Here is an 11,333-nt window from a genome sequence, read left to right as displayed (position 1 = left end):
CTACCAAATCCACTTTCAGAGCCAGATCAGGGCTTTGATTTGTCGAGCTGTGAAGATCGCCAAGGCTGATGTTACACAATCTCTGGACAGTGTGTTCCATGTCTGACCACCCTAATTGTGAAAAAATGTTTCCCAATATCTAAGAGTATTTTCTCCTGCTACAGCTTGTTCTGTTGCTTCTTGCACTTTTGTGGTGCATCTTCAATTTTCTATATAATTTCTAATATCTCTATATAATTTCTAATTAAGTATTTGAGGAGATTAGACCTGAGAATATACAAAATTGTTTGGTTTCTTTCAGTGCGAAGAGGAGAAGCACATCTTGACCTTGAAATTCCTTCATGCTGTCAAAGATGCACCTGCCACTGGGATCAGAACAAGCCAAATGATTATTTTATAAGCCAATACAAATTGTTCTCAGGAAACAGGTATGATCTGGCTTAGCTTGGAGAATTACTTTGTACTGAGCAAACTCCTGGTAAACAGTCCAATTTCTTTCTCTGGATTGTGCAAATGAGGAGAAGGAAAGATAGAAGGGGAAGGAAGGCAGCTCTGGGGAAGTCAGCGGTGTGGAATTGTAAGGAAAGACAGGGAGAAGGATCACAAGGGGGGACAAAGCGTCTTGTCATGGCTGGCAGCTTGATGGAGCAAGATAGGATAGGGCAAGCTTGTCAAGGAAAAAACATTGTGATATGTGCCTTTCTGTAATAGCGACTTTCCTTCGGTCATATCAGTGCTACAAGAATCAGTGGAGAAAAAGGCAGCCGAAAAGGGACTGTGATCCTCCCAAGCAGCCCAGGTGCTCTGTATCATGTAGTTAAGGGCTTGCATTACCTCTGCAGTGCGAGCCCCATGACATCTTGTCTGAGATTGTGTGATTCAGGTTTATCCAGTGTGCATCACAAAGGTAGTCCACAAGTTTAAGGCAATATGGTTTGCTCCAAAGAAGCTAGAGCTGGTAAGCAAAAGAGCAGAACTTGTTTGGGTCAGTTACAGATCCTGAATGTCCTTCCTAAGAATGAGTAGCTACAGCTGAATGCAGCAAACTTCACTGCCCTGGGAGAATGTCCACTACCCAGACTTTGCCTTTGAGTAGACAGACAAGCAATAACAGGGGGATGGGAAGAAAATGTATCCAATTTTTTGAGAGGCTTTTCTAGTGGGATTGTGGTCTGTTTTTAGGGAGGAAGAAGAAAGTAGGAAAATAACATGGTGTCCAGCTAAGCTTTAATTCATGCCTCTGAAAACAAGAGGAGGGGTCCATCAGGTCTTGGCCCTCTTTCACAGTGGAGAAAGACAAATGTGCAGAGAATGATGCAGGCCACCTAAGGTCTGTCTTGCTAAGGTCTGTGTGTCCTGTGACTACACAAGGGGTAGAAAATGCTTACCAGAACCCTGCATCAAAGGTAGGGCATTCAAGTAAGATCCTATGGGATGAACACTCCTTGGTAGAGGTGGATTGTCATGGCAATCTTTTCCTTCATTCCAGAGTGAAGGAGATCAGAGAGTAATGAGAGGATTGGGACAGTAAAATTAGTGTGGAGTGGGTGCTGCTTTCATATGGACACTTAGAGTGGAGTAATGGGGAGAAATCAGGAAAAAAATGGACTGGAAAAAAGTAGTAGAGAAAAAAAGAGAGTAAGCAGAAGTCTAGGACAGAGTGCTGGTAAACATTTGGGTTCCTCAGCTGGCCCAGAACAATGGTTGGAAGATGGGTGGACCAGAGAAGGATTTAAGGCCAAGCTCTGACTTGCAAACAAAATTCATGTTTGGATTTGACCCTGCTGATTGTCATGGGTGTTGCTGAGTTTACAGTTTTCCTCACTGGGGAAGGAACACGTAGGGACAGGAGCAGCAGGGTCAGGTGTGGCTGCTCACTACTTCAGGCTTGGTGTTTTCCTCTCTGTGGACTTTTCTCTGGGAAAGTCCATTGTTGCTACAGAATCATTTACTATCATTTTCCTTCTAACCTTTGTTCAGAGGATGGAAAGTCTGCAGCAAATCAGAGGGACTTCAATATTGGAGTTCATTAAATATAATTCATACTTGGAATCCCATGCATGCTTATTTTTATTTTGTTGAAATATGTTGCTTATCCTGGGACATGCCCAGGTGCATATATCAGAAGCAGTTTTCACTGCTTTTCTTTGTTTTAGTGGCAGCAACTCTAGTGTTATCTCAGATTCTACCTTCTACTGCAAAAGGAGAGAAAATCCCTTTCCTTCCGACGCCATTTTGTCTCTTAGGATTGCCAGAAGTGCAGACATTGTTGCTGCTATTGCATCTTCTCCCTCTCCATCTGTTTTTTGTTTTTTTTTTTTTTACTATATTATTGTTATTATTCTTATTTTAACGTCATTATTTTGAATACAAATGCTCAAAGCCTGTTCTCAGGTGCTGCAATGTACACATGCTTTGGGACAGTTAACAGCTTCAGCATCATGTTTATAAACAGATCCTGACACAGTTCACACAGAGCTCTGCTGTGCACAGCTCTGATGCAAAAACCTGGCACAGACACACTACAGTAGCATGTGGCAAGACACAGTATTTGACAGCAGCACGGTGGCCCAAGGCTTTGCACTGTGACCACAAACCCACCTCTAGACAAACATCATGGAGAGCTGAAGCAGAGACTGGTCGGGGCGGAAAGTTCAGTGATGATGGCAGTGAGGTAACTCAGGGATGGGGAGCACGTGGAGAAGGCAAAGACTTAGTGGAGGATTTGAAAGAAGGTAAGATAAAATGTGTCAGGCTGGGATGGTGACTACGCAGTAAGAATGAAAAACTGAAAGGCATCAGACAGATGGGGAGCCTTCACTGATTTCAAGTGGAAAAAGTGCCAAAATGAAGGAGGGGAAAAGCCATGCAAAAGAGTAAGCTGGAAAGGTTTTATTTCAAGGTTGCGAAGATCTGGGGCAAATCCATCATTAGTGGAGAGGCAGATGTACATAGAAGAGAAAGAAAAGCCAGTGAGATCAGTGAGCAGAAGCGATGGTCTCCAGTGCAGTCAGTCACGGCCACACTGCAGTGAGCCATGGATGTACACACAGGAGATTTAAATTAGAGCCAGTGCTGCTGCATAGGTAGTAACACCAGTGTTGGTGGTGTAGCTGCGCTAGCAAGGGCTGCCGGCAGTCCTGGAGGTAGGCCAGTGAGCTGCATCTCCACGACTTGAAGAAATCTTTTCAGGAAGACAACCAGAGCCACTCAGGGAGGGAGCAGCAGAAAGGAATCACAGCAGAGCTATTTTCTGTTCACAGTGGATCAGATACATTTCTTAATTCCCATATTTACATTCTCCCATGGTCCTGGCCCCTCTAACCTGCAGACACTGATCCCCCATGCTGGCTCAGTATCACCAGTACGTGTATCACCAGTATGAGCCTGTGGTACAGCCACCCTAAGGGCTTCCAGGTGGTCCATGAATGAGAGCTTTTCCCCTGTGTTAGGCTTCAGCACTCACAGGGCCAAGGTTGGAATAACCTCTCCCTCCACAATGAAAATGAAATGAAAGAGCCCTCCACCTCCTTCTTACAAGCAGAGTCCTGCCCTATTAATCAGGATGGCTGGAAGGGGGGTGCAAAGCAGGGGAGAAACATATCTTTGTGTCTGCTTGACAACTTTGTAAGAGGCAATGTTACCATGGCAATGGGTGGTCTTTAGCAAGAAGGGGAGTGAGCTATAGTGTCAGGGTGAGGAGAAGGGGGAGCCATGCTAAAGGGAGGCAGCTTGAAAGTAGAGGGGGAAAAGGGGAGAAGGGACAGCAAGGCAGTCAGTCATCAGTGGGTGATGGTCGGAGATTCAGAGATGTACATTCAACAAAGGGCAGGCAGCTCTGACAGCAAATCTGGGGGTTTGCATGGCATCCCTGAACACGAGCTCTCTTCCGAGCTGCTACAAGATGGGCACCTCTATAAGGATCTGCATCTTTCAGAGGGATCATTGCCTCTGGCAAAGGGGGCACCTTGCTGAGCCCCTGAAGCTTCTGCCTGGCCTGAAAGCCACCACTTAGATGTCAGCAGGCTGCTCGCCTCCATCCTACCCCCAAGTTCCAATGCATGTTAGAGGAAGCCTATTGCCCATCCCAAGACGACCACACACCATGGCCACCACAGAACAGTTGGTTAGCAACAGAAACCAGTTGTCTGGGTTGGAGCCAAAGAGATACTCCAGCGCTGCAGCAAAACGCCGCTGAAAAGCCGGCACTGCATGGGAAAGGTCTCCTCCCCACCTCGCTCGGATGCGGACGGAGGGGAGTTCCTCCGGTCTCGTGTTTTTTGCGAGGGGAGGGGCGGGGTGGCCAGATCGTCGCACAGTCGGATGATGGTGTGGTAGGTGGGGAGGAGCGGGAACAAAAGCTCAGCGCTGAAAGCAGAGCGTGACCCACAATCGCTGAGAAAAACCCAAACCCAAGAGTTTCCCGTGAGCTCCGCGGCGCGGCACAGCCTCTTCCAGGCCTTTCCGTGCGCCAGCACTGAAGCCGCTCGGCGTCACGGCCAACACGGCGATAACGTGGAGGTGCCCGGGGGCCCAGCAGTCCTCCGCTCGGGCTCCCGGCCGGGCTGTGCCGCAGAAGGTGCGCGGCCAGGCGGTGCCGGCAGGTGGCAGGGCAGCCCCGCGCCTCGGCCCGGCCCCGGGCGGCGCTGCGGGCACGGTGTCTCCGTGCGGGGGTCGAGGAAGCCCGGCGTGCTCCTCGCCTCGCCCGGCCGCTCTGCGGGGCCCGGAGAGCTCGGAGCTGGAGCTGCGGGCGTGTGCCGGTTCAGTCTTCCTGTGTCGTCAGCCGTGCGACGCGTGGCGGCACGCAGCGTGAAGCTGGGCCCGGTGGCGGCAGCGGGGAGCCCAGCGAGCGCCCTGCCCTGCGAGTTATTCCCTGGTAGTCAGTGAGGGAAGGCTGCTCGGAAAAGTGATGGGCGTTTTTATTATTATTAATGTCAGCCTGTTCGCACTGAGGTTAGATTACAGCCCCATTGTGAGTGGCTCGGAGACAGCCTGTACCCTGGGGAACACGCCGTCCGAACAGGAGCGGCAGCAGAAAGGGCAGGGAACGAGCAGAGCCAGAGGAGAGGAAGCGCTTTTGCCCCGGTTCGTGCAGCAGAAAACAGACCTCCTGCACCCATGCAGGCCCCTCATCCTTTGGACCGCACGGTCCTCTTGTGTAAGTGGAATAAATAACCTGTGACTGCCTGTTTTTTGGTGGTTCAGCATTTGTAAATGCTGACTGTTTACCTCTTGGTTAAAGCTAAACTTGCCTTCTCTTTCCCCAGCGCTTTGACATAGATACAGAGAGCTCGGAGCCCACTTGGGCCCACAGAGGCAATCATTAACCTGGTGGGGCTCCTAGCTGAGCCCTGTCTGCCCACGGGTGCCAGAGCTGTGATGGAGGAGCGCTGCCCACTCATGGGGCAGCCCGCAGGCTGTGGGACTGCTTCAGGCAGCTGAACTGTTCACTCCAGCTTACAGATCGATTCCAGAGATGTTTCAAGGGGAAACGAGATTTGCAGAGGGAACTGGCCTGGCCTTTTTGAATTCAACTGCAGAGTTAGTTAACAAAGTTGCAGGTTCTCAGTCTCCTTTTCTCTTTCTTTGCCAACTCTTTTTTTTTTTTTTCCTTTTCTTTTCCCTTCCTCAATATAAATACCCTGGGGCAGTTTCTTTTCTTTTTGGTATGAATGTGATGATCTTTCAGGCCTGCGATTGGCTCTGCGGCTTGTCATCGGGGACACACCTCCTGGCGAGGGGCCACCGCCTCCCCCCTCTTGTGAAAGCTTCCCCTTGTAACAAGTGAGCGTAATTACATCAGTTACTCACTAGAGCACAGACCTGCTTTAAATTTTGGCCTCTGAGCCTGTGAGAAGCTGAAGGACTAGAAAATGCGGTTTCAAAGGCCTGTAACACTCTGGAGCGTGCAACTCAAGCTGGGCTTTTCCCTCCCAGGAATGAAGACTCCCAGTCACATGTGAGGAGGAATGAATATCCCTATCAGCCACTGAAATGGCTAAGAGAGCAGAACTGCTGCACCAGAAGAGGATTTCCACTTTGCCAAAGCCTGGCCCACTGAAAAAAAATGCATAACTGATCCCCTTTGCTTCTAGAGGTACTGGGAAGGAAGATTGCTGAGTGAATTGCAGGGGGTGTGGGCGATCTCTGCAAAAGAGCAGAGCCAGCTAAAAAAAGGCATCTGCTACCAAAAGAAAATGTATTTCACCCAGCAGCCAGGGCCTGCAAGATAGGGCCAGACATATCAGGGGAAGAGCCCTGAAGAGCAGCATTTATGTGCTGGGTGCACAGGACAGTAGCAGTTTGACACCTATCTGATGGGTTGGGATGGGAACTTGCAGTGCTTCCGTGGGCTTGTTCCAGAAGGGGCTGAGTGCGAGTGAAAGCATTCTACTCATGCTCCAGATGGAGGGTTCTCCACTGGGTAAATCACTGCAGCACATAGGAAGCCAGTGCTGTCCCAGCTGAAACCCTGCTCCACACTGCCATGGCGGAGTGTGGCCAGTAAAGAGTTCTGAGTGGAGGAGAGAACTCACTTCTTGTCCCAGGACATTTGGTCCTTGAGGAACACAGCCCTGATGTATGTCAAAGATGCTACTGCTGCTTGGTGAACTGGAAGGATGAAGATGAGGTGCAGACCATTTGTCTGACTAAAGCTGAGTCCTCACATATAGGCATTTACCGAGTGTCAGAACTGCTGCTGTTCTGACACGAGATGAACCTGAGCCTTTTCAGACACGTCTTGCAGAAATTATACAAAGGAGAGACACCTTTCTCCTCTTGCCTCTAGCTATTATCTAGCACATACGTGTTTGCTGAGACCAAGCTACTGAACAGATTCAGCCCTGGTCTAGATCAGGCAGAGCAAACCTTGAGCTGGCTCTCTCATCTCACATGGAATCTTTGTTCCATGTCTCTGTCCTCCAGTTCTCCACCTTCCTCCAAAATAAAAATAACCACCTGCTTCCTACACTGCATCTGGGCTTACCATCGGAACTGATGTAACCCTATGAAAAATGTAGGTTTTGTTGAGACAGCATTTTCCCATGGAAGAAGAAGCTCCTTTGTTTCTCTCATTAGCTCTCAAAGCAACTGGCTCAATGACATGCTGTCTGTGTTTTCTCCCAGGGACCTGTTCATGGAGCTGCCAAGAAGCTTCCTAGGTCATGGTCCATTCAAAAGCTGCCAGGAGTTCCAGGATGGTGCAGGTCTGATGGTCTGAAAACCAGCAAAGAGCACTAATTCATTATGACAGCCTTGGAAATATAACAAATAATGTTAGGTGCTTTCCATGGTACCAACAGTTCTCTATATCATTTTTTGTGAGACTGGGATTGGAGTACCCAAAACTGAGTGTACCCTCTCTGAGATGTGCTTCAGGATGCCTGACATCTCTGCAAGCCAGGTCTTCCCTACCCCATGCATCCTATGGACTGGAGAGCTGGGATAGAGTGAACAATATTTAAGGTCTGGATATCTGGCACAGAGGGAGCAAGCAGAACAATGGGAGGTTGTGGTGCCAGGGACAGGTGTATCAGCAGGCCACAGAGCATTTCTACATTGCCAGATGTTCTATCCACCTCTGCCCTGACCTCTGGGCTGGGGTGGGAGTGTTTGCTCCCAGCTTTGCTCTGCAGGATGTCAAAGAACATTTACTTGCTTCCCATGCCTGTAAACATCTACCAATTCACCTTTCTTATATATGCTTTTCAGGTAAGATCAAGCTTTCATTCTTTCTATTACTATTCTCCCTGACGTTCTCTGCAAGCAAACTATTGGCAAGTGATGAAATTCTCTACATACAGACTGAAATGTAGGGACTGCATGGACAAAATAGTAATGCTAGTCATAATAAAAACAGCCCCATTCGCTTTTCTCTGCAGCTCGCAAAATAACAGCCCAGTTCAAATTCTCATCTGCTGTGAGATAAAAAGTGTGATTTACTCTATCGGCTATGGAGAGCAGACACGCACGGGGCAGTTATCTCTGGCCATAAACAAACTGGAGTGGCTTTGCCTTTTAACAGGCTCCCTTCTCCTCTCCTGTGGAGTGCTACTTTCCGCCTTACGTAACCCTCTGGGCAACTCCACTGACCTATTTTGTTTTAATAAACTTGAGCAGTTGGAGTTATGCACCCTCCACTTCTCAGATGCCATTGCCACTCCACAGGGCTCCCTTTCCTGCCCTGCTCCACAAGGCTGTGTAGGTGATGTCTTGGGAGAAGTTAAATAAACGGCTTCCATGTTCTGACACAGCCCGTATGTGCCAAGCTTCCCTTTTGACTGTTAGCCTTGGAGAAGAGAAGGAAAAACCGAGTTGTCGAGGAAAAAGCATAACCTTTCAGAAACAGTTTTTTATTACCTTCCTTATCGCTCCTTTAAGGTCATAAAGATTGTACCAAAGAAACTATTGAGTTTTCCAGGATTGCAAAATATTTTATCGATGATGCACATGAGGTATGCTGTTCCACTTTTCAATTTTTTTTTGGCATTAAATTTCCTTTTATGTTCAGGGATTTGATCTTAATGTTCCCTCCGTACCTTTCTGTTTCCATCCTGCTTGGAGGCAGTCAGACATGGTTAATGGTTTCTTCTAGCCAGGAGCCTAGAGTGAGCTGCAAATAGAAGACCTTGCAGGCATTAAAAAACAAGCCAACAGTGAACATGGGATCTAGAACTGTGGGCACCATGATTTCTTGAGAGGCTGAGCAGCTGGCATTGCCTCCCTCGTGGGTCTTAATGTGGGGATTGACTTCAGGAGAACAGTGACTGGCTGTTTTTTCAGCACTGGTTTTCTGTAGTACCTCATCTGCTTAAGTTCATTCAGGATATATTCTTCCACCAAAAAATATTACTAAAATTTATTCTGTTGCTGAAAAACATCTGTGAAAACCTAACACTGTAATACTTCTAATGGTTTAATGCTGGGGTCTGAGCTGAGATGGCCGCATACTGGTGTATCCACCAGGTTATCCTGGGAAACAGCTAGGGTTCAAATGCAGCAGGAGGCCATCTGAGATTCTCTTCCCCACATGCTACAGTGGAGGAGCAGATTAGTGTCCTGCTCATAATGAGTCCCTTACAAATCCCATTCTGGAAAGGGATATCCAGAGCTTTGGGAGAAACTCTGCAGAGTCTCATGAGAGGCCCAGTTCTTCACACACTGGGAAGCGTTGTGGGTGGACTGCAAAGCTCTACTGAATATTGAGTTAATCCAAGATTTACATGCCATAAGCCTGCAGAAATTGGGCTGTGGTGGGCTTTAGCTAAAGCAGTGTTAGCTAACCTCTTAAGAAACCCAGTTTTTCTCTCCCGTGCAGTCTTTCCGCTGGGTCTTGTTTTCCAGGTCCTGATCTTCATCTGGCAGAACACAGCTTCATCCCATTGAAAAGCCAGTGAAGCAGATGGGAAGATCTTGCCCCAACACAATTCTGCTTCCTGATTACATGTGTGTTTCCACCAGGCAAGACAATAAACCAAGCACTAGCAATGGAAGAGTAGCAGACAGGTGACTGGCACAAAGATCCTCCATTCATGTCTCCTGTAGCATTTACTATAAACAGAGGCCAGAGCAAGGAGATGAGACTCTTTGGTGAAGTGATGTTGGCACGAAGAAGAGGGGAGTCTTAAGTCAAGCTGAGTTGCAGGGGAAAGCTTTTATCACGGAAGTGCCAAGTATAAATCACTATAAGAGATTCCTCAATCAAGAGACTTTGGAAACAGGGCAGTAATGCCAACTGAAAATATAACAGAGCAATATTATGACCATGTGGATCATGATGTGCCAACCTTTTCATAGTGTCCCACATGGAGAAGCTTCCCTTTTCCTACAGGATTAGACCTCCTGCCTGGGGTGGGGAGAGTGGTTGGGAGCATGGGATCTGTGAGTGCAGCTGCCTCGCCAATCTGTGCAGGTATCTCAGCGTCGATTTAGGCTATGCTCATGTTTTCCAGGCTCTTTCTCCTGTAACACAACAGTATGGAAAGACTTCCCCTGTGACTGTAACATGAAAAACAGATGAAGGAGGGAACTGCTGGGGGAGCTTATAATTCCCAACTGGAAACATAGACTCTTGGATAGTGCCTTGTGATGCTGAAGGCACCCCCAGTCTCTTAACGGCAGCTTAAAGAAGTCTGATCCCTGGGCAGGAAGGTAAGGCCCAAACTATTCTCAACATCCAACTCAGACAACATAAAGTATCAATTACAGACTTCAAATCCATTTTTAAATTTTATTTTTTTTTCTCTTTTGAAAGAAAATGAAAATTAAATGTGAAGCAACGGCAATCTGTATCGGGGAATGAATTTCGGTATATTTGATAAAGAGCTTCTTTTTGTTTCGTTTGAAGTATCGAATAACACGTGCTTCCTGCCAGAGCATTTCAGAAAGTTGAACCAAACCACTGCCTAGGCATCTGGAACTAAAGCTTGGTAAGTGCTAAATCCACTTTTGAGTACTGTAACTCGTCCGTGAGTAAGAGACGACTATTCTTCCATTTCAGTTTATTCAAAGACTTGGATTCAGTGGCTTGTTCCTTCAAAGCTGAGAAACTGTGTGAGGTTTGGAAAAAGCAGACAAGCTTGTTTTTCCCCTCTGGTTTACAAGGAAAATAAGGACGAGAGGACAAGATCCAGCAGATATGAAATGTTGGGGTATATGGTGTCCTGGAACAACCTGTTTAACCCACCAGCCACTGACAGTACTTCCTTTGTTTAGTATTACTTTTTATTTTCTGTTTTTGCAATTAATGTGGTTTTTTCAAGTAATAAAAATTTAAGAGTTCAATAAAAAATGGTTTTCAACATCTTAGAGGATTCAAATTTCATTCTAAATGCAACCTGATATAAATCAATTCTAAAGAAAAACAGCCGTCCCATAATAAATTAGAAATGAATAATGCACAATTTTCCAGATAGAAAAATGCAATAATCAAGACCTAATAAAAACATGTAAAGCTGTAAATAAATACGTGTAGATAAAACTGTCTACTGTTAACAGTAAATAACAAAGTCAGTAGGCAGGCTGTGCATGGTTCGAAGTCAACAGTCTTAATGGTTACAGCCTGATGAGTATCAACCTTTTATTAGGGAAAATAATTAAGAAGGATAAATGGAGAAAAGTTTTGAATTAATATTTAAATCTAAGCTCTCCTGCTTGCTGATTTAATTGGGTGATTTAATCTGTTCTCTGAGGCTCAAATTTATCAGTTTTAGCCCAGTTTCCCTGTATTTACAGGATGGATGAGGTTTTATGCACCTGGAGTTTCACTTTTAGCTCTGTGAAATTGAAGCTAAACCTCCCTGAACTCAGAGCTCTTTCCCACCAGTCTGCTA

At 46.7% G+C, this 11,333-nt stretch overlaps 1 long non-coding RNA gene across 5 annotated transcripts; it reads left to right on the top strand.

The window, feature by feature from the left end:
- Positions 1-298: 298 nt before the first annotated feature.
- Positions 299-10,774, top strand: LOC122187750. 5 transcript variants are annotated; one of them, XR_006181414.1, is made up of 5 exons: positions 299-428; positions 5,938-6,097; positions 7,129-9,507; positions 9,954-10,152; positions 10,256-10,774. It is a non-coding gene; the product is annotated as an uncharacterized LOC122187750 (long non-coding RNA). The 5 variants fall into 5 exon arrangements; XR_006181411.1 differs by lacking the exon at positions 299-428 and adding an exon at positions 5,053-5,158; XR_006181416.1 differs by lacking the exon at positions 299-428 and having other exon boundaries at positions 5,791-6,097; positions 7,129-7,713; positions 9,346-9,507.
- The last annotated feature ends 559 nt before the right edge of the window (positions 10,775-11,333 follow it).

Source organism: Lagopus leucura, unplaced genomic scaffold (assembly GCF_019238085.1).
Source record: "Lagopus leucura isolate 7727_CA_CO unplaced genomic scaffold, USGS_WTPT01 Super-Scaffold_73, whole genome shotgun sequence".
In the NCBI taxonomy this organism is placed as follows: domain Eukaryota; kingdom Metazoa; phylum Chordata; class Aves; order Galliformes; family Phasianidae; genus Lagopus; species Lagopus leucura.
Note: the sequence above shows the minus strand (reverse complement) of the source record. Positions and strands in the feature narration are given on the sequence as shown.